General features: G+C 56.0%; 1 pseudogene across 1 annotated transcript in view; it reads right to left on the reverse strand.

Annotated features, from left to right (window-relative positions):
* LOC144487371 (deaminated glutathione amidase-like) overlaps positions 1-25,812 on the reverse strand; it is a 127,664-nt pseudogene that overhangs the window by 41,482 nt on the left and 60,370 nt on the right. Inside the window, exons 3-4 of the transcript XR_013496402.1 lie at positions 7,254-7,357; positions 6,830-6,963 (exon numbers count right to left, since the gene is read on the reverse strand). The product of XR_013496402.1 is annotated as a deaminated glutathione amidase-like (transcript). The remainder of the gene's footprint in view (positions 1-6,829; positions 6,964-7,253; positions 7,358-25,812) is intronic.

Consider the following 25,812-nt stretch of genomic DNA (forward strand, 5'->3'; position numbering starts at 1 on the left):
TAAAGCTCCCTCTACACTGTCCCCATCAAACACTCCCAGGACAGGTACAGCACGGGGTTAGATACAGAGTAAACTCCCTCTACACTGTCCCCATCAAACACTCCCAGGACAGGTACAGCACGGGGTTAGATACAGAGTGAAGCTCCCTCTACACTGTCCCCATCAAACAATCCCAGGACAGGTACAGCACGGGGTTAGATACAGAGTAAACCCCCTCTACACTGTCCCCATCAAACACTCCCAGGACAGGTACAGCACGGGGTTAGATACAGAGTTAATCTCCCTCTACACTGTCCCCATCAAACACTCCCAGGACAGGTACAGCACGGGGTTAGATACAGAGTAAACTCCCTCTACACTGTCCCCATCAAACACTCCCAGGACAGGTACAGTATGGGGCTAGATACAGAGTAAACCCCCTCAACACTGTCCCCCATCAAACACTCCCAGGACAGGTACAGCACGGGGTTAGATACAGAGTAAACCCCCTCTGCACTGTCCCCATCAAACACTCCCAGGACAGGTACAGCACGGGGTTAGATACAGAGTTAATCTCCCTCTACACTGTCCCCATCAAACACTCCCAGGACAGGTACAGCACGGCGTTAGATACAGAGTAAACTCCCTCTACACTGTCCCCATCAAACACTCCCAGGACAGGTACAGCACGGGGTTAGATACAGAGTAAAGCTCCCTCTACACTGTCCCCATCAAACACTCCCAGGACAGGTACAGCACGGGGTTAGATACAGAGTAAACTCCCTCTACACTGTCCCCATCAAACACTCCCAGGACAGGTACAGCACGGGGTTAGATACAGAGTAAAGCTCCCTCTACACTGTCCCCACCAAACACTCCCAGGACAGGTACAGCACGGGGTTAGATACAGAGTAAATCTCCCTCTACACTGTCCCCATCAAACACTCCCAGGACAGGTACAGCACGGGGTTCGATACAGAGTAAACCTCCCTCTACACTATCCGCCATCAAACACTCCCAGGACAGGTACAGCACGGGGTTAGATACAGAGTAAACTCCCTCTACACTGTCCCCATCAAACACTCCCAGGACAGGTACAGCACGGGGTTAGATACAGAGTAAACTCCCTCTACACTGTCCCCATCAAACACACCCAGGACAGGTACAGCATGGGGTTAGATACAGAGTAAACTCCCTCTACACTGTCCCCATCAAACACTCCCAGGACAGGTACAGCACGGGGTTAGATACAGAGTAAACTCCCTCTACACTGTCCCCATCAAACACACCCAGGACAGGTACAGCATGGGGTTAGATACAGAGTAAACCCCCTCTACACTGTCCCCCCATCAAACACTCCCAGGACAGGTACAGCATGGGGTTCGATACAGAGTGAAGCTCCCTCTACACTGTCCCCATCAAACCATCCCAGGACAGGTACAGCACGGGGTTAGATACAGAGTAAACCCCCTCTACACTGTCCCCATCAAACACTCCCAGGACAGGTACAGCACGGTGTTAGATACAGAGTAAACCCCCTCTACACTGTCCCCATCAAACACTCCCAGGACAGGTACAGCACGGGGTTAGATACAGAGTAAACCCCCTCAACACTGTCCCCATCAAACACTCCCAGGACAGGTACAGCACGGGGTTAGATACAGAGTTAATCTCCCTCTACACTGTCCCCATCAAACACTCCCAGGACAGGTACAGCACGGGGTTAGATACAGAGTAAACTCCCTCTACACTGTCCCCATCAAACACTCCCAGGACAGGCACAGCACGGGGTTAGATACAGAGTAAACCTCCCTCTACACTGTCCCCATCAAACACTCCCAGGACAGATACAGCACGGGGTTAGATACAGAGTAAAGCTCCCTCTACACTGTCCCCATCAAACACTCCCAGGACAGGTACAGCACGGGGTTAGATACAGAGTAAAGCTCCCTCTACACTGTCCCCATCAAACACTCCCAGGACAGGTACAGCACGGGGTTAGATACAGAGTAAACTCCCTCTACACTGTCCCCATCAAACACTCCCAGGACAGGTACAGCACGGGGTTAGATACAGAGTAAAGCTCCCTCTACACTGTCCCCATCAAACACTCCCAGGACAGGTACAGCACGGGGTTAGATACAGAGTAAATCTCCCTCTACACTGTCCCCATCAAACACTCCCAGGACAGGTACAGCACGGGGTTCGATACAGAGTAAACCTCCCTCTACACTATCCGCCATCAAACACTCCCAGGACAGATACAGCACGGGGTTAGATACAGAGTAAACTCCCTCTACACTGTCCCCATCAAACACTCCCAGGACAGGTACAGCACGGGGTTAGATACAGAGTAAACTCCCTCTACACTGTCCCCATCAAACACACCCAGGACAGGTACAGCATGGGGTTAGATACAGAGTAAAACTCCCTCTCCACTGTCCCCATCAAACACACCCAGGACAGGTACAGCACGGGGTTAGATACAGAGTAAACCCCCTCTACACTGTCCCCCATCAAACACTCCCAGGACAGGTACAACACGGGGTTAGATACAGAGTAAACCCCCTCTACACTGTCCCCCCATCAAACACTCCCAGGACAGGTACAGCATGGGGTTCGATACAGAGTGAAGCTCCCTCTACACTGTCCCCATCAAACAATCCCAGGACAGGTACAGCACGGGGTTAGATACAGAGTAAACCCCCTCTACACTGTCCCCATCAAACACTCCCAGGACAGGTACAGCACGGTGTTAGATACAGAGTAAACCCCCTCTACACTGTCCCCATCAAACACTCCCAGGACAGGTACAGCACGGGGTTAGATACAGAGTAAACCCCCTCAACACTGTCCCCATCAAACACTCCCAGGACAGGTACAGCACGGGGTTAGATACAGAGTTCATCTCCCTCTACACTGTCCCCATCAAACACTCCCAGGACAGGTACAGCACGGGGTTAGATACAGAGTAAACTCCCTCTACACTGTCCCCATCAAACACTCCCAGGACAGGCACAGCACGGGGTTAGATACAGAGTAAACCTCCCTCTACACTGTCCCCATCAAACACTCCCAGGACAGATACAGCACGGGGTGAGATACAGAGTAAAGCTCCCTCTACACTGTCCCCATCAAACACTCCCAGGACAGGTACAGCACGGGGTTAGATACAGAGTAAAGCTCCCTCTACACTGTCCCCATCAAACACTCCCAGGACAGGTACAGCACGGGGTTAGATACAGAGTAAACTCCCTCTACACTGTCCCCATCAAACACTCCCAGGACAGGTACAGCACGGGGTTAGATACAGAGTGAAGCTCCCTCTACACTGTCCCCATCAAACAATCCCAGGACAGGTACAGCACGGGGTTAGATACAGAGTAAACCCCCTCTACACTGTCCCCATCAAACACTCCCAGGACAGGTACAGCACGGGGTTAGATACAGAGTAAAGCTCCCTCTACACTGTCCCCATCAAACACTCCCAGGACAGGTACAGCACGGGGTTAGATACAGAGTAAATCTCCCTCTACACTGTCCCCATCAAACACTCCCAGGACAGGTACAGCACGGGGTTCGATACAGAGTAAACCTCCCTCTACACTATCCGCCATCAAACACTCCCAGGACAGATACAGCACGGGGTTAGATACAGAGTAAACTCCCTCTACACTGTCCCCATCAAACACTCCCAGGACAGGTACAGCACGGGGTTAGATACAGAGTAAACTCCCTCTACACTGTCCCCATCAAACACACCCAGGACAGGTACAGCATGGGGTTAGATACAGAGTAAAACTCCCTCTCCACTGTCCCCATCAAACACACCCAGGACAGGTACAGCACGGGGTTAGATACAGAGTAAACCCCCTCTACACTGTCCCCCATCAAACACTCCCAGGACAGGTACAACACGGGGTTAGATACAGAGTAAACCCCCTCTACACTGTCCCCCCATCAAACACTCCCAGGACAGGTACAGCATGGGGTTCGATACAGAGTGAAGCTCCCTCTACACTGTCCCCATCAAACAATCCCAGGACAGGTACAGCACGGGGTTAGATACAGAGTAAACCCCCTCTACACTGTCCCCATCAAACACTCCCAGGACAGGTACAGCACGGTGTTAGATACAGAGTAAACCCCCTCTACACTGTCCCCATCAAACACTCCCAGGACAGGTACAGCACGGGGTTAGATACAGAGTAAACCCCCTCAACACTGTCCCCATCAAACACTCCCAGGACAGGTACAGCACGGGGTTAGATACAGAGTTCATCTCCCTCTACACTGTCCCCATCAAACACTCCCAGGACAGGTACAGCACGGGGTTAGATACAGAGTAAACTCCCTCTACACTGTCCCCATCAAACACTCCCAGGACAGGCACAGCACGGGGTTAGATACAGAGTAAACCTCCCTCTACACTGTCCCCATCAAACACTCCCAGGACAGATACAGCACGGGGTGAGATACAGAGTAAAGCTCCCTCTACACTGTCCCCATCAAACACTCCCAGGACAGGTACAGCACGGGGTTAGATACAGAGTAAAGCTCCCTCTACACTGTCCCCATCAAACACTCCCAGGACAGGTACAGCACGGGGTTAGATACAGAGTAAACTCCCTCTACACTGTCCCCATCAAACACTCCCAGGACAGGTACAGCACGGGGTTAGATACAGAGTGAAGCTCCCTCTACACTGTCCCCATCAAACAATCCCAGGACAGGTACAGCACGGGGTTAGATACAGAGTAAACCCCCTCTACACTGTCCCCATCAAACACTCCCAGGACAGGTACAGCACGGGGTTAGATACAGAGTTAATCTCCCTCTACACTGTCCCCATCAAACACTCCCAGGACAGGTACAGCACGGGGTTAGATACAGAGTAAACTCCCTCTACACTGTCCCCATCAAACACTCCCAGGACAGGTACAGTATGGGGCTAGATACAGAGTAAACCCCCTCAACACTGTCCCCCATCAAACACTCCCAGGACAGGTACAGCACGGGGTTAGATACAGAGTAAACCCCCTCTGCACTGTCCCCATCAAACACTCCCAGGACAGGTACAGCACGGGGTTAGATACAGAGTTAATCTCCCTCTACACTGTCCCCATCAAACACTCCCAGGACAGGTACAGCACGGCGTTAGATACAGAGTAAACTCCCTCTACACTGTCCCCATCAAACACTCCCAGGACAGGTACAGCACGGGGTTAGATACAGAGTAAAGCTCCCTCTACACTGTCCCCATCAAACACTCCCAGGACAGGTACAGCACGGGGTTAGATACAGAGTAAACTCCCTCTACACTGTCCCCATCAAACACTCCCAGGACAGGTACAGCACGGGGTTAGATACAGAGTAAAGCTCCCTCTACACTGTCCCCACCAAACACTCCCAGGACAGGTACAGCACGGGGTTAGATACAGAGTAAATCTCCCTCTACACTGTCCCCATCAAACACTCCCAGGACAGGTACAGCACGGGGTTCGATACAGAGTAAACCTCCCTCTACACTATCCGCCATCAAACACTCCCAGGACAGGTACAGCACGGGGTTAGATACAGAGTAAACTCCCTCTACACTGTCCCCATCAAACACTCCCAGGACAGGTACAGCACGGGGTTAGATACAGAGTAAACTCCCTCTACACTGTCCCCATCAAACACACCCAGGACAGGTACAGCATGGGGTTAGATACAGAGTAAACTCCCTCTACACTGTCCCCATCAAACACTCCCAGGACAGGTACAGCACGGGGTTAGATACAGAGTAAACTCCCTCTACACTGTCCCCATCAAACACACCCAGGACAGGTACAGCATGGGGTTAGATACAGAGTAAACCCCCTCTACACTGTCCCCCCATCAAACACTCCCAGGACAGGTACAGCATGGGGTTCGATACAGAGTGAAGCTCCCTCTACACTGTCCCCATCAAACCATCCCAGGACAGGTACAGCACGGGGTTAGATACAGAGTAAACCCCCTCTACACTGTCCCCATCAAACACTCCCAGGACAGGTACAGCACGGTGTTAGATACAGAGTAAACCCCCTCTACACTGTCCCCATCAAACACTCCCAGGACAGGTACAGCACGGGGTTAGATACAGAGTAAACCCCCTCAACACTGTCCCCATCAAACACTCCCAGGACAGGTACAGCACGGGGTTAGATACAGAGTTAATCTCCCTCTACACTGTCCCCATCAAACACTCCCAGGACAGGTACAGCACGGGGTTAGATACAGAGTAAACTCCCTCTACACTGTCCCCATCAAACACTCCCAGGACAGGCACAGCACGGGGTTAGATACAGAGTAAACCTCCCTCTACACTGTCCCCATCAAACACTCCCAGGACAGATACAGCACGGGGTTAGATACAGAGTAAAGCTCCCTCTACACTGTCCCCATCAAACACTCCCAGGACAGGTACAGCACGGGGTTAGATACAGAGTAAAGCTCCCTCTACACTGTCCCCATCAAACACTCCCAGGACAGGTACAGCACGGGGTTAGATACAGAGTAAACTCCCTCTACACTGTCCCCATCAAACACTCCCAGGACAGGTACAGCACGGGGTTAGATACAGAGTAAAGCTCCCTCTACACTGTCCCCATCAAACACTCCCAGGACAGGTACAGCACGGGGTTAGATACAGAGTAAATCTCCCTCTACACTGTCCCCATCAAACACTCCCAGGACAGGTACAGCACGGGGTTCGATACAGAGTAAACCTCCCTCTACACTGTCCCCATCAAACACTCCCAGGACAGGTAGAGCACGGGGTTAGATACAGAGTAAATTCCCTCACAGGCCTGTAGATGGACCCCACCTTTCCGACAGGAGTGCTGACAGGTGGCTCTATCCCGGTTCCAGGGATTGTGAAGTCACTTTCCTTCATCGAGACCCGACCTTTCAGTTCAACATCGAAGAGGTGACTTTTGCGATAGATTGACGCGATTTCTCCTGAAGGAAAGGGGCAGTTAGACAGTGTTGATCCAGATTAGCCATCACAGTGCCAGAGGAAGTCAACTGCTGACCTCTCACCTCTCTGAGTCCAATCGCTCAGTGACTTTCTGCCTTTCGGCACCCTGTCATTGATAACTGGGGGGGGCTCGGACTTTCATCCGTCCTCTACCCAACACACCCCCCGCCCCACTCTCCCACTGCCCAGGTCAGAGGGCAGATAGAAATTCTACAACAGAAATGTCATGGTCACCGTTTGCTACCCCATCTTACCCATCCCTCTGTCCTACCATTGCTATTGACCAGGATGTGAGCATTGTAGATCCGTCGATCGTTCTCCCAGTTGTGGCCTCGTTCATGGAAACCACCCAGAGACAGCCAGAGTCCAGTATCCCTTCAACAAAAAACAGAGAGAGTGAGACTGTAAGGGAGAGAGAGAGAGAGAGAGACATATAGAGAGAGAGAGACAGAGAGAGAGACAGAGACAGAGAGAGCGAGACAGAGAGAGAGACAGAGAGATAGACAGAGAGAGAGACAGAGACAGAGAGAGAGAGAGAGAGACAGAAAGAGAGAGAAACAGAGAGATAGACAGAGAGAGAGACAGAGACAGAGAGAGAGACAGAGAGAGAGACAGAGACAGAGAGAGAGAGAGAGCGAGACAGAAAGAGAGAGAGACATATAGAGAGAGATAGACAGAGAGAGAGACAGAGACAGAGAGAGCGAGACAAAAGAGAGAGAGACAGAGAGATAGACAGAGAGAGAGACAGAGACAGAGAGAGACAGAAAGAGAGAGAGACAGAGCGATAGACAGAGAGAGAGAGAGAGAGAGACAGAGAGATAGACAGAGAGAGAGAGAGACAGATACAGAGAGAGAGCGAGACAGAAAGAGAGAGACAGAGTTTAAAGTTTATTTATTAGTGTCACAAGTTAGTTTACATTAACACTGCAATGAAGTCGCTGTAAAAATCCCCTGGTCGCCACACTCCGGCGCCTGTTCGTGTACACAAAGGGGCAATTTAGCATGGCCAATGCATCGAACCAGCATGTCTCTCAGACTGTGGGAGGAAGCCAGAGCACTCAGAAGAAACCCACGCAGACACAGGGAGAATGTGCAAACTCCCCAAGTCCGGAATTGAACCTGGATCCCTGGTGCTGTGAGACAGCAGTGCTAACCACAGTGCTGCCCCATGACACAGAGAGTGACAGAGAGAGAGACGGGGAAGGTTATTCCCATTGAACTGACTGCATTTGGAGTTGGACATTGTTCTGGTGCGATGATTCCTCTGGTTCCATCCCAGGATATACTCTGCACAGTCACCCAAACCAGGAATTCAACCAGCGGAAAAGCAAAATACTGCAGATGCTGCAATCTGACAAAGAGTCATCCAGAAACGTGAGCTCTATTCTCTCTCCACAGACCGACTGCCATTTTCCAAAACATTTTCTGTTTTTGAATCGAACCCGGGTCCCTGGTGCTGTGAGGCAGCAGTGTTAACCCACTGTGTCACTGTGAGGCAGCAGTGTTAACCCACTGTGTCACTGTGAGGCAGCAGTGTTAACCCACCGTGTCACTGTGAGACAGCAGTGTTAACCCACTGTGCCACCGTGTCGCTGTGAGACAGCAGTGTTAACCACTGTGTCACCGTGTCACTGTGAGGCAGCAGCGTTAACCACTGTGTCACCGTGTCACTGTGAGGCAGCAGTGTTAACCACTGTGTCACCGTGTCGCTGTGAGGCAGCAGTGTTAACCCACTGTGCCACCGTGTCGCTGTGAGGCAGCAGTGCGAACCACTGTGCCACCGTGTCGCTGTGAGGCAGCAGTGTTAACCACTGTGTCACCGTGTCACTGTGAGGCAGCAGTGTTAACCCACTGTGCCACCGTGTCGCTGTGAGGCAGCAGTGCTAACCACTGTGCCACCGTGTCACTGTGAGGCAGCAGCGTTAACCACTGTGCCACCGTGTCACTGTGAGGCAGCAGCGTTAACCACTGTGTCACCGTGTCACTGTGAGGCAGCAGTGTTAACCACTGTGCCACCGTGTCGCTGTGAGGCAGCAGTGTTAACCACTGTGCCACCGTGTCACTGTGAGGCAGCAGTGTTAACCACTGTGTCACCGTGTCACTGTGAGGCAGCAGTGTTAACCACTGTGTCACCGTGTCGCTGTGAGGCAGCAGCGTTAACCACTGTGTCACCGTGTCGCTGTGAGGCAGCAGTGTTAACCACTGTGCCACCGTGTCACTGTGAGGCAGCAGTGTTAACCACTGTGTCACCGTGTCACTGTGAGGCAGCAGCGTTAACCACTGTGCCACCGTGTCACTGTGAGGCAGCAGTGTTAACCACTGTGTCACCGTGTCGCTGTGAGGCAGCAGTGTTAACCACTGTGTCACCGTGTCGCTGTGAGGCAGCAGCGTTAACCACTGTGTCACCGTGTCGCTGTGAGGCAGCAGCGTTAACCACTGTGTCACCGTGTCACTGTGAGGCAGCAGCGTTAACCACTGTGTCACCGTGTCGCTGTGAGGCAGCAGCGTTAACCACTGTGTCACCGTGAGGCAGCAGCGCTAACCACTGTGTCACCGTGTCACTGTGAGGCAGCAGTGCTAACCACTGTGTCACCGTGTCGCTGTGAGGCAGCAGCGCTAACCACTGTGTCACCGTGTCACTGTGAGGCAGCAGTGCTAACCACTGTGTCACCGTGTCACTGTGAGGCAGCAGTGCTAACCACTGTGCCACCGTGTCGCTGTGAGGCAGCAGCGTTAACCACTGTGTCACCGTGTCGCTGTGAGGCAGCAGCGTTAACCACTGTGTCACCGTGAGGCAGCAGCGCTAACCACTGTGTCACCGTGTCACTGTGAGGCAGCAGTGCTAACCACTGTGTCACCGTGTCGCTGTGAGGCAGCAGCGCTAACCACTGTGTCACCGTGTCACTGTGAGGCAGCAGTGCTAACCACTGTGTCACCGTGTCACTGTGAGGCAGCAGTGCTAACCACTGTGCCACCGTGTCGCTGTGAGGCAGCAGCGTTAACCACTGTGTCACCGTGTCGCTGTGAGGCAGCAGTGATAACCACTGTGTCACCGTGTCACTGTGAGGCAGCAGTGTTAACCACTGTGTCACCGTGTTGCTGTGAGGCAGCAGCGTTAACCACTGTGTCACCGTGTCACTGTGAGGCAGCAGCGTTAACCACTGTGTCACCGTGTCGCTGTGAGGCAGCAGCGTTAACCACTGTGCCACCGTGTCACTGTGAGGCAGCAGTGCTAACCACTGTGTCACCGTGTCGCTGTGAGGCAGCAGCGTTAACCACTGTGCCACCGTGTCGCTGTGAGGCAGCAGCGTTAACCACTGTGCCACCGTGTCGCTGTGAGGCAGCAGCGTTAACCACTGTGCCACCGTGTCACTGTGAGGCAGCAGCGTTAACCACTGTGCCACCGTGCCGCTGTGAGGCAGCAGTGCTAACCACTGTGTCACCGTGTCGCTGTGAGGCAGCAGTGTTAACCACTGTGTCACCGTGTCACTGTGAGACAGCAGTGTTAACCCACTGTGTCACCGTGTCACTGTGAGACAGCAGCGTTAACCACTGTGTCACCGTGTCACTGTGAGGCAGCAGTGCTAACCACTGTGTCACCGTGTCGCTGTGAGGCAGCAGTGTTAACCCACTGTGTCACCGTGTCACTGTGAGGCAGCAGCGTTAACCCACTGTGCCACCGTGTCACTGTGAGGCAGCAGTGTTAACCACTGTGTCACCGTGTCGCTGTGAGGCAGCAGTGTTAACCCACTGTGTCACCGTGTCACTGTGAGGCAGCAGTGTTAACCCACTGTGTCACCGTGTCACTGTGAGGCAGCAGCGTTAACCCACTGTGCCACCGTGTCACTGTGAGGCAGCAGTGCTAACCACTGTGCCACCGTGTCGCTGTGAGGCAGCAGTGCTAACCACTGTGTCACCGTGTCACTGTGAGGCAGCAGCGTTAACCACTGTGTCACCGTGTCACTGTGAGGCAGCAGCGTTAACCCACTGTGCCACCGTGTCACTGTGAGGCAGCAGTGCTAACCACTGTGCCACCGTGTCCCTGTGAGGCAGCAGTGCTAACCACTGTGTCACCGTGTCACTGTGAGGCAGCAGCGTTAACCACTGTGCCACCGTGTCACTGTGAGGCAGCAGCGTTAACCACTGTGTCACCGTGTCCCTGTGAGGCAGCAGTGCTAACCACTGTGTCACCGTGTCCCTGTGAGGCAGCAGTGCTAACCACTGTGTCACCGTGTCCCTGTGAGGCAGCAGCGTTAACCACTGTGTCACCGTGTCGCTGTGAGGCAGCAGTGCTAACCACTGTGTCACCGTGTCACTGTGAGGCAGCAGTGTTAACCACTGTGTCACCGTGTCGCTGTGAGCAGCAGCGTTAACCACTGTGCCACCGTGTCGCTGTGAGGCAGCAGCGTTAACCACTGTGTCACCGTGTCGCTGTGAGGCAGCAGTGCGAACCACTGTGCCACCGTGTCGCTGTGAGGCAGCAGCGTTAACCACTGTGTCACCGTGTCACTGTGAGGCAGCAGTGCGAACCACTGTGCCACCGTGTCGCTGTGAGGCAGCAGCGTTAACCACTGTGTCACCGTGTCGCTGTGAGGCAGCAGCGTTAACCACTGTGCCACCGTGTCGCTGTGAGGCAGCAGCGTTAACCACTGTGCCACCGTGTCGCTGTGAGGCAGCAGTGCGAACCACTGTGCCACCGTGTCGCTGTGAGGCAGCAGCGTTAACCACTGTGTCACCGTGTCACTGTGAGGCAGCAGTGTTAACCACTGTGCCACCGTGTCGCTGTGAGGCAGCAGTGTTAACCACTGTGCCACCGTGTCGCTGTGAGGCAGCAGTGCTAACCACTGTGTCACCGTGTCGCTGTGAGGCAGCAGCGTTAACCACTGTGTCACCGTGTCGCTGTGAGGCAGCAGTGTTAACCACTGTGCCACCGTGTCACTGTGAGGCAGCAGCGTTAACCACTGTGCCACCGTGTCACTGTGAGGCAGCAGCGTTAACCACTGTGCCACCGTGTCGCTGTGAGGCAGCAGTGATAACCACTGTGTCACCGTGTCACTGTGAGGCAGCAGTGATAACCACTGTGTCACCGTGTCACTGTGAGGCAGCAGTGTTAACCCACTGTGTCACCGTGTCGCTGTGAGGCAGCAGCGTTAACCACTGTGTCACCGTGTCGCTGTGAGGCAGCAGTGTTAACCACTGTGTCACCGTGTCACTGTGAGGCAGCAGCGTTAACCACTGAGTCACCGTGTCACTGTGAGGCAGCAGTGTTAACCCACTGTGCCACCGTGTCGCTGTGAGGCAGCAGCGTTAACCACTGTGTCACCGTGTCGCTGTGAGGCAGCAGTGTTAACCACTGTGTCACCGTGTCACTGTGAGGCAGCAGTGTTAACCACTGTGCCACCGTGTCACTGTGAGGCAGCAGTGTTAACCACTGTGCCACCGTGTCACTGTGAGGCAGCAGCGCGAACCACTGTGTCACCGTGTCACTGTGAGGCAGCAGTGCTAACCACTGTGCCACCGTGTCACTGTGAGGCAGCAGTGCTAACCACTGTGCCACCGTGTCACTGTGAGGCAGCAGTGCTAACCACTGTGCCACCGTGTCACTGTGAGGCAGCAGTGCTAACCACTGTGCCACCGTGTCGCTGTGAGGCAGCAGCGTTAACCACTGTGCCACCGTGTCACTGTGAGGCAGCAGTGTTAACCACTGTGCCACCGTGTCGCTGTGAGGCAGCAGCGCTAACCACTGTGTCACCGTGTCACTGTGAGGCAGCAGTGATAACCACTGTGTCACCGTGTCACTGTGAGGCAGCAGCGTTAACCACTGTGCCACCGTGTCACTGTGAGGCAGCAGCGTTAACCACTGTGTCACCGTGTCACTGTGAGGCAGCAGCGTTAACCACTGTGTCACCGTGTCGCTGTGAGGCAGCAGCGTTAACCACTGTGTCACCGTGTCGCTGTGAGGCAGCAGTGCGAACCACTGTGCCACCGTGTCACTGTGAGGCAGCAGCGTTAACCACTGTGTCACCGTGTCACTGTGAGGCAGCAGTGCTAACCACTGTGCCACCGTGTCACTGTGAGGCAGCAGTGATAACCACTGTGTCACCGTGTCACTGTGAGGCAGCAGCGCTAACCACTGTGCCACCGTGTCGCTGTGAGGCAGCAGCGTTAACCACTGTGTCACCGTGTCACTGTGAGGCAGCAGCGTTAACCACTGTGTCACTGTGTCGCTGTGAGGCAGCAGCGTTAACCACTGTGTCACCGTGTCACTGTGAGGCAGCAGTGCTAACCACTGTGCCACCGTGTCGCTGTGAGGCAGCAGCGTTAACCACTGTGTCACCGTGTCGCTGTGAGGCAGCAGCGTTAACCACTGTGCCACCGTGTCACTGTGAGGCAGCAGTGCTAACCACTGTGCCACCGTGTCGCTGTGAGGCAGCAGCGTTAACCACTGTGTCACCGTGTCGCTGTGAGGCAGCAGCGTTAACCACTGTGCCACCGTGTCACTGTGAGGCAGCAGCGTTAACCCACTGTGCCACCGTGTCACTGTGAGGCAGCAGTGTTAACCACTGTGTCACCGTGTCGCTGTGAGGCAGCAGTGTTAACCCACTGTGTCACCGTGTCACTGTGAGGCAGCAGTGTTAACCCACTGTGTCACCGTGTCACTGTGAGGCAGCAGCGTTAACCCACTGTGCCACCGTGTCACTGTGAGGCAGCAGTGCTAACCACTGTGCCACCGTGTCGCTGTGAGGCAGCAGTGCTAACCACTGTGTCACCGTGTCACTGTGAGGCAGCAGCGTTAACCACTGTGTCACCGTGTCACTGTGAGGCAGCAGCGTTAACCCACTGTGCCACCGTGTCACTGTGAGGCAGCAGTGCTAACCACTGTGCCACCGTGTCCCTGTGAGGCAGCAGTGCTAACCACTGTGTCACCGTGTCACTGTGAGGCAGCAGCGTTAACCACTGTGCCACCGTGTCACTGTGAGGCAGCAGCGTTAACCACTGTGTCACCGTGTCCCTGTGAGGCAGCAGTGCTAACCACTGTGTCACCGTGTCCCTGTGAGGCAGCAGTGCTAACCACTGTGTCACCGTGTCCCTGTGAGGCAGCAGCGTTAACCACTGTGTCACCGTGTCGCTGTGAGGCAGCAGTGCTAACCACTGTGTCACCGTGTCACTGTGAGGCAGCAGTGTTAACCACTGTGTCACCGTGTCGCTGTGAGCAGCAGCGTTAACCACTGTGCCACCGTGTCGCTGTGAGGCAGCAGCGTTAACCACTGTGTCACCGTGTCGCTGTGAGGCAGCAGTGCGAACCACTGTGCCACCGTGTCGCTGTGAGGCAGCAGCGTTAACCACTGTGTCACCGTGTCACTGTGAGGCAGCAGTGCGAACCACTGTGCCACCGTGTCGCTGTGAGGCAGCAGCGTTAACCACTGTGTCACCGTGTCGCTGTGAGGCAGCAGCGTTAACCACTGTGCCACCGTGTCGCTGTGAGGCAGCAGCGTTAACCACTGTGCCACCGTGTCGCTGTGAGGCAGCAGTGCGAACCACTGTGCCACCGTGTCGCTGTGAGGCAGCAGCGTTAACCACTGTGTCACCGTGTCACTGTGAGGCAGCAGTGTTAACCACTGTGCCACCGTGTCGCTGTGAGGCAGCAGTGTTAACCACTGTGCCACCGTGTCGCTGTGAGGCAGCAGTGTTAACCACTGTGTCACCGTGTCACTGTGAGGCAGCAGTGTTAACCACTGTGCCACCGTGTCGCTGTGAGGCAGCAGTGCTAACCACTGTGTCACCGTGTCGCTGTGAGGCAGCAGCGTTAACCACTGTGTCACCGTGTCGCTGTGAGGCAGCAGTGTTAACCACTGTGCCACCGTGTCACTGTGAGGCAGCAGCGTTAACCACTGTGCCACCGTGTCACTGTGAGGCAGCAGCGTTAACCACTGTGCCACCGTGTCGCTGTGAGGCAGCAGTGATAACCACTGTGTCACCGTGTCACTGTGAGGCAGCAGTGATAACCACTGTGTCACCGTGTCACTGTGAGGCAGCAGTGTTAACCCACTGTGTCACCGTGTCGCTGTGAGGCAGCAGCGTTAACCACTGTGTCACCGTGTCGCTGTGAGGCAGCAGTGTTAACCACTGTGTCACCGTGTCACTGTGAGGCAGCAGCGTTAACCACTGAGTCACCGTGTCACTGTGAGGCAGCAGTGTTAACCCACTGTGCCACCGTGTCGCTGTGAGGCAGCAGCGTTAACCACTGTGTCACCGTGTCGCTGTGAGGCAGCAGTGTTAACCACTGTGTCACCGTGTCACTGTGAGGCAGCAGTGTTAACCACTGTGCCACCGTGTCACTGTGAGGCAGCAGTGTTAACCACTGTGCCACCGTGTCACTGTGAGGCAGCAGCGCGAACCACTGTGTCACCGTGTCACTGTGAGGCAGCAGTGCTAACCACTGTGCCACCGTGTCACTGTGAGGCAGCAGTGCTAACCACTGTGCCACCGTGTCACTGTGAGGCAGCAGTGCTAACCACTGTGCCACCGTGTCACTGTGAGGCAGCAGTGCTAACCACTGTGCCACCGTGTCGCTGTGAGGCAGCAGCGTTAACCACTGTGCCACCGTGTCACTGTGAGGCAGCAGTGTTAACCACTGTGCCACCGTGTCGCTGTGAGGCAGCAGCGCTAACCACTGTGTCACCGTGTCACTGTGAGGCAGCAGTGATAACCACTGTGTCACCGTGTCACTGTGAGGCAGCAGCGTTAACCACTGTGCCACCGTGTCACTGTGAGGCAGCAGCGTTAACCACTGTGTCACCGTGTCACTGTGAGGCAGCAGCGTTAACCACTGTGTCACCGTGTCGCTGTGAGGCAGCAGCGTTAACCACTGTGTCACCGTGTCGCTGTGAGGCAGCAGTGCGAACCACTGTGCCACCGTGTCACTGTGAGGCAGCAGCGTTAACCACTGTGTCACCGTGTCACTGTGAGGCAGCAGTGCTAACCACTGTGCCACCGTGTCACTGTGAGGCAGCAGTGATAACCACTGTGTCACCGTGTCACTGTGAGGCAGCAGCGCTAACCACTGTGCCACCGTGTCGCTGTGAGGCAGCAGCGTTAACCACTGTGTCACCGTGTCACTGTGAGGCAGCAGCGTTAACCACTGTGTCACTGTGTCGCTGTGAGGCAGCAGCGTTAACCACTGTGTCACCGTGTCACTGTGAGGCAGCAGTGCTAACCACTGTGCCACCGTGTCGCTGTGAGGCAGCAGCGTTAACCACTGTGTCACCGTGTCGCTGTGAGGCAGCAGCGTTAACCACTGTGCCACCGTGTCGCTGTGAGGCAGCAGCGTTAACCACTGTGTCACCGTGTCGCTGTGAGGCAGCAGTGTTAACCACTGTGCCACCGTGTCACTGTGAGGCAGCAGTGCTAACCACTGTGCCACCGTGTCGCTGTGAGGCAGCAGCGTTAACCACTGTGTCACCGTGTCGCTGTGAGGCAGCAGCGTTAACCACTGTGCCACCGTGTCACTGTGAGGCAGCAGTGCGAACCACTGTGCCACCGTGTCACTGTGAGGCAGCAGTGATAACCACTGTGTCACCGTGTCACTGTGAGGCAGCAGCGCTAACCACTGTGCCACCGTGTCGCTGTGAGGCAGCAGCGTTAACCACTGTGTCACCGTGTCGCTGTGAGGCAGCAGCGTTAACCACTGTGTCACCGTGTCGCTGTGAGGCAGCAGTGCGAACCACTGTGCCACCGTGTCACTGTGAGGCAGCAGCGTTAACCACTGTGCCACCGTGTCACTGTGAGGCAGCAGTGTTAACCACTGTGCCACCGTGTCACTGTGAGGCAGCAGCGTTAACCACTGTGCCACCGTGTCACTGTGAGGCAGCAGTGTTAACCACTGTGCCACCGTGTCGCTGTGAGGCAGCAGTGTTAACCACTGTGTCACCGTGTCACTGTGAGGCAGCAGCGTTAACCACTGTGTCACCGTGTCACTGTGAGGCAGCAGCGTTAACCACTGTGTCACCGTGTCGCTGTGAGGCAGCAGCGCTAACCACTGTGTCACCGTGTCACTGTGAGGCAGCAGTGTTAACCACTGTGTCACCGTGTCGCTGTGAGGCAGCAGTGCTAACCACTGTGTCACCGTGTCGCTGTGAGGCAGCAGCGATAACCACTGTGTCACCGTGTCGCTGTGAGGCAGCAGTGTTAACCCACTGTGTCACCGTGTCGCTGTGAGGCAGCAGTGCTAACCACTGTGTCACCGTGTCACTGTGAGGCAGCAGTGTTAACCACTGTGCCACCGTGTCACTGTGAGGCAGCAGTGATAACCACTGTGTCACCGTGTCACTGTGAGGCAGCAGCGTTAACCACTGTGCCACCGTGTCACTGTGAGGCAGCAGCGTTAACCACTGTGTCACCGTGTCACTGTGAGGCAGCAGCGTTAACCACTGTGTCACCGTGTCGCTGTGAGGCAGCAGCGTTAACCACTGTGTCACCGTGTCGCTGTGAGGCAGCAGTGCGAACCACTGTGCCACCGTGTCACTGTGAGGCAGCAGCGTTAACCACTGTGTCACCGTGTCACTGTGAGGCAGCAGTGCTAACCACTGTGCCACCGTGTCACTGTGAGGCAGCAGTGATAACCACTGTGTCACCGTGTCACTGTGAGGCAGCAGCGCTAACCACTGTGCCACCGTGTCGCTGTGAGGCAGCAGCGTTAACCACTGTGTCACCGTGTCACTGTGAGGCAGCAGCGTTAACCACTGTGTCACTGTGTCGCTGTGAGGCAGCAGCGTTAACCACTGTGTCACCGTGTCACTGTGAGGCAGCAGTGCTAACCACTGTGCCACCGTGTCGCTGTGAGGCAGCAGCGTTAACCACTGTGTCACCGTGTCGCTGTGAGGCAGCAGCGTTAACCACTGTGCCACCGTGTCACTGTGAGGCAGCAGTGCTAACCACTGTGCCACCGTGTCGCTGTGAGGCAGCAGCGTTAACCACTGTGTCACCGTGTCGCTGTGAGGCAGCAGCGTTAACCACTGTGCCACCGTGTCACTGTGAGGCAGCAGTGCTAACCACTGTGCCACCGTGTCACTGTGAGGCAGCAGTGCGAACCACTGTGCCACCGTGTCACTGTGAGGCAGCAGTGATAACCACTGTGTCACCGTGTCACTGTGAGGCAGCAGCGCTAACCACTGTGCCACCGTGTCGCTGTGAGGCAGCAGCGTTAACCACTGTGTCACCGTGTCGCTGTGAGGCAGCAGCGTTAACCACTGTGTCACCGTGTCGCTGTGAGGCAGCAGTGCGAACCACTGTGCCACCGTGTCACTGTGAGGCAGCAGCGTTAACCACTGTGCCACCGTGTCACTGTGAGGCAGCAGTGTTAACCACTGTGCCACCGTGTCACTGTGAGGCAGCAGCGTTAACCACTGTGCCACCGTGTCACTGTGAGGCAGCAGTGTTAACCACTGTGCCACCGTGTCGCTGTGAGGCAGCAGTGTTAACCACTGTGTCACCGTGTCGCTGTGAGGCAGCAGCGCTAACCACTGTGCCACCGTGTCACTGTGAGGCAGCAGCGTTAACCACTGTGTCACCGTGTCGCTGTGAGGCAGCAGCGCTAACCACTGTGTCACCGTGTCGCTGTGAGGCAGCAGCGTTAACCACTGTGCCACCGTGTCACTGTGAGGCAGCAGCGTTAACCACTGTGCCACCGTGTCGCTGTGAGGCAGCAGTGCTAACCACTGTGTCACCGTGTCGCTGTGAGGCAGCAGCGATAACCACTGTGTCACCGTGTCGCTGTGAGGCAGCAGTGTTAACCACTGTGTCACCGTGTCGCTGTGAGGCAGCAGTGTTAACCACTGTGTCACCGTGTCGCTGTGAGGCAGCAGCGATAACCACTGTGTCACCGTGTCACTGTGAGGCAGCAGTGTTAACCACTGTGTCACCGTGTCGCTGTGAGGCAGCAGTGCTAACCACTGTGTCACCGTGTCGCTGTGAGGCAGCAGCGATAACCACTGTGTCACCGTGTCGCTGTGAGGCAGCAGTGTTAACCCACTGTGTCACCGTGTCGCTGTGAGGCAGCAGTGCTAACCACTGTGTCACCGTGTCACTGTGAGGCAGCAGTGTTAACCACTGTGCCACCGTGTCACTGTGAGGCAGCAGCGTTAACCACTGTGCCACCGTGTCACTGTGAGGCAGCAGCGTTAACCACTGTGTCACCGTGTCGCTGTGAGGCAGCAGTGCGAACCACTGTGTCACCGTGTCACTGTGAGGCAGCAGTGCTAACCACTGTGTCACCGTGTCGCTGTGAGGCAGCAGTGTTAACCACTGTGTCACCGTGTCACTGTGAGGCAGCAGCGTTAACCCACTGTGCCACCGTGTCACTGTGAGGCAGCAGTGCTAACCACTGTGTCACCGTGTCACTGTGAGGCAGCAGCGTTAACCACTGTGCCACCGTGTCACTGTGAGGCAGCAGCGTTAACCACTGTGCCACCGTGTCACTGTGAGGCAGCAGCGTTAACCACTGTGTCACCGTGTCGCTGTGAGGCAGCAGCGTTAACCCACTGTGCCACCGTGTCACTGTGAGGCAGCAGTGCTAACCACTGTGTCACCGTGTCGCTGTGAGGCAGCAGTGTTAACCACTGTGTCACCGTGTCACTGTGAGGCAGCAGCGTTAACCCACTGTGCCACCGTGTCACTGTGAGGCAGCAGCGTTAACCACTGTGCCACCGTGTCACTGTGAGGCAGCAGCGTTAACCACTGTGTCACCGTGTCACTGTGAGGCAGCAGCGTTAACCACTGTGCCACCGTGTCCCTGTGAGGCAGCAGTGCTAACCACTGTGTCACCGTGTCACTGTGAGGCAGCAGCGCTAACCACTGTGTCACCGTGTCGCTGTGAGGCAGCAGCGTTAACCACTGTGTCACCGTGTCACTGTGAGGCAGCAGCGTTAACCACTGTGTCACCGTGTCACTGTGAGGCAGCAGTGTTAACCACTGTGTCACCGTGTCGCTGTGAGCAGCAGCGTTAACCACTGTGCCACCGTGTCGCTGTGAGGCAGCAGTGCGAACCACTGTGCCACCGTGTCACTGTGAGGCAGCAGCGTTAACCACTGTGCCACCGTGTCACTGTGAGGCAGCAGCGTTAACCACTGTGCCACCGTGTCGCTGTGAGGCAGCAGTGCGAACCACTGTGCCACCGTGTCGCTGTGAGGCAGCAGCGTTAACCACTGTGCCACCGTGTCGCTGTGAGGCAGCAGCGTTAACCACTGTGCCACCGTGTCGCTGTGAGGCAGCAGCGTTAACCACTGTGCCACCGTGTCACTGTGAGGCAGCAGCGTTAACCACTGTGCCACCGTGTCACTGTGAGGCAGCAGCGTTAACCACTGTGCCACCGTGTCACTGTGAGGCAGCAGTGTTAACCACTGTGCCACCGTGTCACTGTGAGGCAGCAGCGTTAACCACTGTGCCACCGTGTCACTGTGAGGCAGCAGTGCTAACCACTGTGTCACCGTGTCGCTGTGAGGCAGCAGCGTTAACCACTGTGCCACCGTGTCGCTGTGAGGCAGCAGCGTTAACCACTGTGTCACCGTGTCACTGTGAGGCAGCAGCGTTAACCACTGTGTCACCGTGTCACTGTGAGGCAGCAGTGTTAACCCACTGTGTCACCGTGTCGCTGTGAGGCAGCAGCGTTAACCACTGTGTCACCGTGTCGCTGTGAGGCAGCAGTGTTAACCACTGTGTCACCGTGTCGCTGTGAGGCAGCAGTGTTAACCACTGTGCCACCGTGTCACTGTGAGGCAGCAGTGTTAACCACTGTGTCACCGTGTCGCTGTGAGGCAGCAGCGTTAACCACTGTGCCACCGTGTCACTGTGAGGTAGCAGTGCTAACCACTGTGTCACCGTGTCACTGTGAGGCAGCAGTGCTAACCACTGTGTCACCGTGTCGCTGTGAGGCAGCAGTGTTAACCACTGTGTCACCGTGTCACTGTGAGGCAGCAGCGTTAACCACTGTGTCACCGTGTCACTGTGAGGCAGCAGTGTTAACCCACTGTGTCACCGTGTCACTGTGAGGCAGCAGCGTTAACCACTGTGCCACCGTGTCACTGTGAGGCAGCAGCGTTAACCACTGTGTCACCGTGTCACTGTGAGGCAGCAGTGTTAACCCACTGTGTCACCGTGTCACTGTGAGGCAGCAGCGTTAACCACTGTGTCACCGTGTCGCTGTGAGGCAGCAGCGTTAACCACTGTGTCACCGTGTCGCTGTGAGGCAGCAGTGCGAACCACTGTGTCACCGTGTCACTGTGAGGCAGCAGTGCTAACCACTGTGTCACCGTGTCACTGTGAGGCAGCAGCGTTAACCACTGTGCCACCGTGTCGCTGTGAGGCAGCAGTGCTAACCACTGTGCCACCGTGTCACTGTGAGGCAGCAGTGCTAACCACTGTGTCACCGTGTCGCTGTGAGGCAGCAGCGTTAACCACTGTGCCACCGTGTCGCTGTGAGGCAGCAGCGTTAACCACTGTGCCACCGTGTCGCTGTGAGGCAGCAGTGTTAACCACTGTGTCACCGTGTCACTGTGAGGCAGCAGTGTTAACCACTGTGTCACCGTGTCACTGTGAGGCAGCAGTGCTAACCACTGTGTCACCGTGTCACTGTGAGGCAGCAGCGTTAACCACTGTGCCACCGTGTCGCTGTGAGGCAGCAGCGTTAACCACTGTGCCACCGTGTCACTGTGAGGCAGCAGTGCGAACCACTGTGCCACCGTGTCGCTGTGAGGCAGCAGTGTTAACCACTGTGTCACCGTGTCACTGTGAGGCAGCAGCGTTAACCACTGTGTCACCGTGTCACTGTGAGGCAGCAGTGCTAACCACTGTGCCACCATGTCGCTGTGAGGCAGCAGCGTTAACCACTGTGCCACCGTGTCACTGTGAGGCAGCAGCGTTAACCACTGTGTCACCGTGTCGCTGTGAGGCAGCAGTGCGAACCACTGTGCCACCGTGTCACTGTGAGGCAGCAGCGTTAACCACTGTGTCACCGTGTCACTGTGAGGCAGCAGTGTTAACCACTGTGCCACCGTGTCACTGTGAGGCAGCAGCGTTAACCACTGTGTCACCGTCTCACTGTGAGGCAGCAGTGTTAACCACTGTGTCACCGTGTCGCTGTGAGGCAGCAGCGTTAACCACTGTGTCACCGTGTCACTGTGAGGCAGCAGCGTTAACCACTGTGTCACCGTGTCACTGTGAGGCAGCAGTGTTAACCACTGTGTCACCGTGTTGCTGTGAGGCAGCAGTGTTAACCACTGTGTCACCGTGTCACTGTGAGGCAGCAGCGTTAACCACTGTGTCACCGTGTCGCTGTGAGGCAGCTGTGCGAACCACTGTGCCACCGTGTCACTGTGAGGCAGCAGCGTTAACCACTGTGTCACCGTGTCACTGTGAGGTAGCAGCGTTAACCACTGTGTCACCGTGTCACTGTGAGACAGCAGCGTTAACCACTGTGTCACCGTGTCACTGTGAGGCAGCAGCGTTAACCACTGTGCCACCGTGTCACTGTGAGGCAGCAGCGTTAACCACTGTGCCACCGTGTCACTGTGAGGCAGCAGTGTTAACCACTGTGCCACCGTGTCACTGTGAGGCAGCAGCGTTAACCACTGTGCCACCGTGTCACTGTGAGGCAGCAGTGTTAACCACTGTGTCACCGTGTCACTGTGAGGCAGCAGTGTTAACCACTGTTTCACCGTGTCGCTGTGAGGCAGCAGTGCTAACCACTGTGTCACCGTATCACTGTGAGGCAGCAGCGTTAACCACTGTGTCACCGTGTCGCTGTGAGGCAGCAGCGTTAACCACTGTGCCACCGTGTCACTGTGAGGCAGCAGCGATAACCACTGTGTCACCGTGTCGCTGTGAGGCAGCAGCGTTAACCACTGTGCCACCGTGTCGCTGTGAGGCAGCAGCGTTAACCACTGTGCCACCGTGTCACTGTGAGGCAGCAGCGTTAACCACTGTGCCACCGTGTCACTGTGAGGCAGCAGCGTTAACCACTGTGCCACCGTGTCACTGTGAGGCAGCAGTGTTAACCACTGTGCCACCGTGTCACTGTGAGGCAGCAGCGTTAACCACTGTGCCACCGTGTCACTGTGAGGCAGCAGTGCTAACCACTGTGTCACCGTGTCGCTGTGAGGCAGCAGCGTTAACCACTGTGCCACCGTGTCGCTGTGAGGCAGCAGCGTTAACCACTGTGTCACCGTGTCACTGTGAGGCAGCAGCGTTAACCACTGTGTCACCGTGTCACTGTGAGGCAGCAGTGTTAACCCACTGTGTCACCGTGTCGCTGTGAGGCAGCAGCGTTAACCACTGTGTCACCGTGTCGCTGTGAGGCAGCAGTGTTAACCACTGTGTCACCGTGTCGCTGTGAGGCAGCAGTGTTAACCACTGTGCCACCGTGTCACTGTGAGGCAGCAGTGTTAACCACTGTGTCACCGTGTCGCTGTGAGGCAGCAGCGTTAACCACTGTGCCACCGTGTCACTGTGAGGTAGCAGTGCTAACCACTGTGTCACCGTGTCACTGTGAGGCAGCAGTGCTAACCACTGTGTCACCGTGTCGCTGTGAGGCAGCAGTGTTAACCACTGTGTCACCGTGTCACTGTGAGGCAGCAGCGTTAACCACTGTGTCACCGTGTCACTGTGAGGCAGCAGTGTTAACCCACTGTGTCACCGTGTCACTGTGAGGCAGCAGCGTTAACCACTGTGCCACCGTGTCACTGTGAGGCAGCAGCGTTAACCACTGTGTCACCGTGTCACTGTGAGGCAGCAGTGTTAACCCACTGTGTCACCGTGTCACTGTGAGGCAGCAGCGTTAACCACTGTGTCACCGTGTCGCTGTGAGGCAGCAGCGTTAACCACTGTGTCACCGTGTCGCTGTGAGGCAGCAGTGCGAACCACTGTGTCACCGTGTCACTGTGAGGCAGCAGTGCTAACCACTGTGTCACCGTGTCACTGTGAGGCAGCAGCGTTAACCACTGTGCCACCGTGTCGCTGTGAGGCAGCAGTGCTAACCACTGTGCCACCGTGTCACTGTGAGGCAGCAGTGCTAACCACTGTGTCACCGTGTCGCTGTGAGGCAGCAGCGTTAACCACTGTGCCACCGTGTCGCTGTGAGGCAGCAGCGTTAACCACTGTGCCACCGTGTCGCTGTGAGGCAGCAGTGTTAACCACTGTGTCACCGTGTCACTGTGAGGCAGCAGTGTTAACCACTGTGTCACCGTGTCACTGTGAGGCAGCAGTGCTAACCACTGTGTCACCGTGTCACTGTGAGGCAGCAGCGTTAACCACTGTGCCACCGTGTCGCTGTGAGGCAGCAGCGTTAACCACTGTGCCACCGTGTCACTGTGAGGCAGCAGTGCGAACCACTGTGCCACCGTGTCGCTGTGAGGCAGCAGTGTTAACCACTGTGTCACCGTGTCACTGTGAGGCAGCAGCGTTAACCACTGTGTCACCGTGTCACTGTGAGGCAGCAGTGCTAACCACTGTGCCACCATGTCGCTGTGAGGCAGCAGCGTTAACCACTGTGCCACCGTGTCACTGTGAGGCAGCAGCGTTAACCACTGTGTCACCGTGTCGCTGTGAGGCAGCAGTGCGAACCACTGTGCCACCGTGTCACTGTGAGGCAGCAGCGTTAACCACTGTGTCACCGTGTCACTGTGAGGCAGCAGTGTTAACCACTGTGCCACCGTGTCACTGTGAGGCAGCAGCGTTAACCACTGTGTCACCGTCTCACTGTGAGGCAGCAGTGTTAACCACTGTGTCACCGTGTCGCTGTGAGGCAGCAGCGTTAACCACTGTGTCACCGTGTCACTGTGAGGCAGCAGCGTTAACCACTGTGTCACCGTGTCACTGTGAGGCAGCAGTGTTAACCACTGTGTCACCGTGTTGCTGTGAGGCAGCAGTGTTAACCACTGTGTCACCGTGTCACTGTGAGGCAGCAGCGTTAACCACTGTGTCACCGTGTCGCTGTGAGGCAGCTGTGCGAACCACTGTGCCACCGTGTCACTGTGAGGCAGCAGCGTTAACCACTGTGTCACCGTGTCACTGTGAGGTAGCAGCGTTAACCACTGTGTCACCGTGTCACTGTGAGACAGCAGCGTTAACCACTGTGTCACCGTGTCACTGTGAGGCAGCAGCGTTAACCACTGTGCCACCGTGTCACTGTGAGGCAGCAGCGTTAACCACTGTGCCACCGTGTCACTGTGAGGCAGCAGTGTTAACCACTGTGCCACCGTGTCACTGTGAGGCAGCAGCGTTAACCACTGTGCCACCGTGTCACTGTGAGGCAGCAGTGTTAACCACTGTGTCACCGTGTCACTGTGAGGCAGCAGTGTTAACCACTGTTTCACCGTGTCGCTGTGAGGCAGCAGTGCTAACCACTGTGTCACCGTATCACTGTGAGGCAGCAGCGTTAACCACTGTGTCACCGTGTCGCTGTGAGGCAGCAGCGTTAACCACTGTGCCACCGTGTCACTGTGAGGCAGCAGCGATAACCACTGTGTCACCGTGTCGCTGTGAGGCAGCAGTGCTAACCACTGTGTCACCGTGTCACTGTGAGGCAGCAGCGTTAACCACTGTGTCACCGTGTCGCTGTGAGGCAGCAGCGTTAACCACTGTGTCACCGTGTCACTGTGAGGCAGCAGCGTTAACCACTGTGTCACCGTGTCGCTGTGAGGCAGCAGCGTTAACCACTGCGCCACCGTGTCACTGTGAGGCAGCAGCGTTAACCACTGTGTCACCGTGTCGCTGTGAGGCAGCAGCGTTAACCACTGTGTCACCGTGTCACTGTGAGGCAGCAGTGCTAACCACTGTGT

The sequence above is a fragment of the Mustelus asterias genome, unplaced genomic scaffold (assembly GCF_964213995.1).
Source record: "Mustelus asterias unplaced genomic scaffold, sMusAst1.hap1.1 HAP1_SCAFFOLD_757, whole genome shotgun sequence".
In the NCBI taxonomy this organism is placed as follows: domain Eukaryota; kingdom Metazoa; phylum Chordata; class Chondrichthyes; order Carcharhiniformes; family Triakidae; genus Mustelus; species Mustelus asterias.